This window comes from Carlito syrichta, unplaced genomic scaffold (genome assembly GCF_000164805.1).
Source record: "Carlito syrichta isolate Samal-C Ts95f unplaced genomic scaffold, Tarsius_syrichta-2.0.1 Scaffold301871, whole genome shotgun sequence".
Classification (NCBI taxonomy): domain Eukaryota; kingdom Metazoa; phylum Chordata; class Mammalia; order Primates; family Tarsiidae; genus Carlito; species Carlito syrichta.
Genome location: NW_007245967.1, coordinates 55,578 through 59,202, shown reverse-complemented (window position 1 = coordinate 59,202; position 3,625 = coordinate 55,578). Strand labels below are relative to the sequence as shown.

Here is a 3,625-nt window from a genome sequence, read left to right as displayed (position 1 = left end):
TTCTGTTCTGTTCAGATCTGTTCCGATCTGCCTCGAGAGCTCCCTGCCCAGCTGAGCAGGGTGGTGCGCCAGTGCCCGTGTGGCTCCTTGAGCCGACTTGGCCTCCAGCAGAGGCCCCTCCACTCGGGCCAGTCCCTGCTCCACCTGTGTGTCCCTTCAAACCAGGTCGAAGCTTCATGACTGACATGGTGTTATTAAGAGGAGGCCCAAGAGGTGACAGTGGCAGAGCCCAGCTGGGCTCAAGGCCTTCACGAAGGAGACTTCCCGCCCCTGGTCCCGCTTGTCCCAGCCCTGCCCCCATATGGGACACAGCAACAAGGCGCCTTCCTGGAAGCAGAGAGCCGCCCTCCACAGACACCCCCGTGGGACACCTGGCCGTGGATTCCCGGCCCCTAGACCGTGGGAAACACGTTCGTGAATTGCCCAGACTGGGCTGTTTTGTGATGGCAACACAAACAGACCAAGACAGCCCCGACCCGTCACTGCTCAGGGCAGCGACACAAGGTCCGGGCAGTGGAGACTTGCTCCGGGTCGGAACAGCATGTATTCCCAGGATGCCCAGGAGACCAGCTCTACACTGCAGTTGCTGGCTGCCCTTCCCAGGAGGTCTTTCTCCCACTTTCTTCTCCAAGGGATACTTCAAGCGAGACTCCTTTTCGGACACCTGACTCCATCTAAGCTGGGATTCCCAACACACGACAGACCAGAGAAGGCTGTGAAGATGTCGCTTGGAAAGCCAGGCTCACTGCCTGAAACGCACCGACAGAACGTCCTGAACAGAGCAGCCGACAGAAACAGTGTCAGCCACCCGTGTTGCTTTACACTTTCAGTAAAAGAGGACACCAAACAGAAGCATTGCAGTGGCACACTCACAGCCACCCCAGCGTTGACCTACTGGACTCCGGCGATTCTTCCACCTCAGCCTTCCAAGTAGCAGGAACTACAGGCATGCGCTACCACACCCAACCGATTTTTTTTTTTTATTTATTATAGAGATGAGGTCTTGCTAGGTTGCTCAGACTGGTCTCGAACCTGTGGGCTCAATCCACTCGCCCCGGCCTCCCAGAGGCTGGGATGACAGGCTGAGCCACCAGCCCAGCCAGAAGCATATTTTTAAAATAAGTTTTATTTAACTCAGTGTATCTAAAATACCATCTCAACATATAATCCATCAAAAAAAGAATTAAGAAGGCATCTGACGTTCCCTTTTGGACTTCGTTTCCAAGATCTATAAAACTATATGTGCAGTGCTTCTGACATCCCGCAGTGTGGACATCTCGGGCACTTCCAGGGAGCAGAGGTCTGCTGGAAACAGAGGCCAATGGACGCTGTGGATGATGGAAGACGGATGTAGACTGAAAGCATGAACTTCACCGTGGTCTCTCTGGAGGGGACTGAGGAGCTGTGGCCCCCGCCCTCCTCCTCTGCTTTCTTTAAATGTAATAGTTTTGAGGGCACAAATGGATTCTGGTTACACAGCTGCTCTGTGTAGTGGTGAAGAAATGTGGGTTTTAAGAGGACCGTCGCCCCCACCTGTGCACATTGTCCCAACAGGTAATTTTCCATCCCTCCCCAATCCCTCCATCCTTTTGAGCCTCCAGTGCCCACTGTGCTTCTGCAGACCCTCAGCTGAGCCCCCACTTACAAGCGAGACCACGCAGTGTTTGGTTTTCCATTCCTGCGTTACTTCACTTCGGAGGATGGTCTCCAATTCCACCCAGGTTGCTGCAAAAGTCATTATTTGACTCTTTTTGATGACTGAATAGTATTTCATGGCATTCATATGTGTACATGTGCCACACTGTCATGACGCGCTGATAGACTGATGGGCATTTAGGCTGATTCCACATCTTTGCAACTGTGAATTGTGCTGCGAAGAACACGTGGGCGCAGGTGTCTTTTCTGGATGACAACCTGTCTTCCTTTGGGTGGACACCAAGTAGTGGGACTGCTGGATCGAGTGGCAGATCTCCTTTTCGTTCTTTGAAAAACCTCCATGCTGATTTCCACAGAGGCTGTACTACTGAAATGTAACACGCCTCCTTCTCACCACCATCTGTGGGACAAGAGTGACTCCATTTAGATGCTGACCTGCAGGGAACTCCTGAATAGCCCAGCCCGGGAATGCCCCCAAGATGTCTAATCGATGTGTCACCCTTCCTGTGAAAACACCCATTTACGGGAAGTTCTGAGTTTCCTCCAGAACAGCCCTCGCATGTTTGCCCTATGGCAGCCTTCCAGACACCTGCCTGTTCCTTCCAGAGGGCATACTCTCCTCCCGAGACATGCGCCCAGCGCCTGGGGGTAACAGTACAGAGATCGACCTGTCTCCAGGCTGCTGAGACCACGCTTCTGCCCATGAGTCCTCCCCCACAAATTACCCGACACCGACAAAGCAAACTCATCCGCCCTGTGCTTGGTGTTCTGCTCCTTCTGTGTCCGGGGTCACTCTGCATGGACGGCCCTTTCACGAGTCACATCACACATCACACTTCAGATGCTCCCCCAAGTGCACAAAGACCAGACCCTGGAGCCACAGCTGTCCTCTTCATTCTGTGTCACCGGGCGGAGTCACAGAGGACTGTATCACCTGTGTGGACAGCCCATCCAGTGTCCCCTGGATGCACCTTAATTTTGCCCAGCAGGGAGGTGGTCATGAAGCCGATAATCACTCAATTAAGCATGAAGACAATTCAGTCAACATCAGTACATCCTTTGGTGTCAAGGGGACTGTAAGGAGTTCTCTGGACGTGGACTGTCTCCTCTACCTCTGGCTTCTTCCTGCCCCCTCCCTCAGAGCGTCCTCTGGCCAAGGCTGGCCTCTGAAGGGAGTGCACATTCCCAGTAAACGAGTCACGGGGGACAGGTGACCAAGTAAGCCTGAAATCAACGGAGGCACCGGGCTTAATCAAGCCATTGTCAACACCGGGTAGGAACATGAATGATTGGCTTGATTGCTCTGATTTTAAAAGCGGCACTGTACCACGCTAAGGCCGCGCGGATTCTCCAGCGACCTGTCGCCATCGGTGCCTCCCTTGAGTTTTGCTTTTTTGGGGGGCGTGTCAGAGTCTCAATCGGTCACCCAAGCTGGAGCGCAGTGGCACGCTCACGGCCACCCCAGCGTCGACCTGCTGGGCTCCAGCCCTCCTTCCCGCTCCGCCTTCCAAGCAGCCGGAACGACAGGCGCGCGCCACCACGCCCGGCCCATCTCTGAGTTATTGCAGACACGCCGTCTCGCCAGGTTGCCCGGGCAGGTCTCGAGCCCGCGGGCTCAGGCCGTCCACTCGCCTCGGCCTCCCAAAGAGCCGGGATGGCAGGCTGAGCCACCGAGTCCGAGTGCGGCCCCGTGAGTGCTAAACAACCCACGCCTTTCCCTGCTGGGCCGCCGGGTGACTTCTTTACGCGGCAATCTTTTCGCGCAGGACCCCTCCGAGCTGGGGCCGCCGCGCTTCAAGGGCCACAGGGTCAGAGTTGCTCGGGAGCCCCTCCCAACCTCCTGTCACGGCGCTGACGTCTTCACGCGTGCAGATGACGGCGGAGGCGCCCTTCCCCGGCTCTGTGGGCCCACGCTCCGCACCTCGGGGAAGGGGCACTCTGCAGGGCTCAGTCCCCTCCGCGCCGCCCC

General features: G+C 56.0%; 1 long non-coding RNA gene across 1 annotated transcript; it reads right to left on the bottom strand.

The window, feature by feature from the left end:
* Window positions 1-1,108: 1,108 nt before the first annotated feature.
* LOC110595429 lies at window positions 1,109-1,680 on the bottom strand. Its single transcript, XR_002481830.1, has 2 exons — window positions 1,646-1,680; window positions 1,109-1,328 (listed from the first exon to the last, which is right to left on the bottom strand). It is a non-coding gene; the product is annotated as an uncharacterized LOC110595429 (long non-coding RNA).
* Window positions 1,681-3,625: the final 1,945 nt, after the last annotated feature.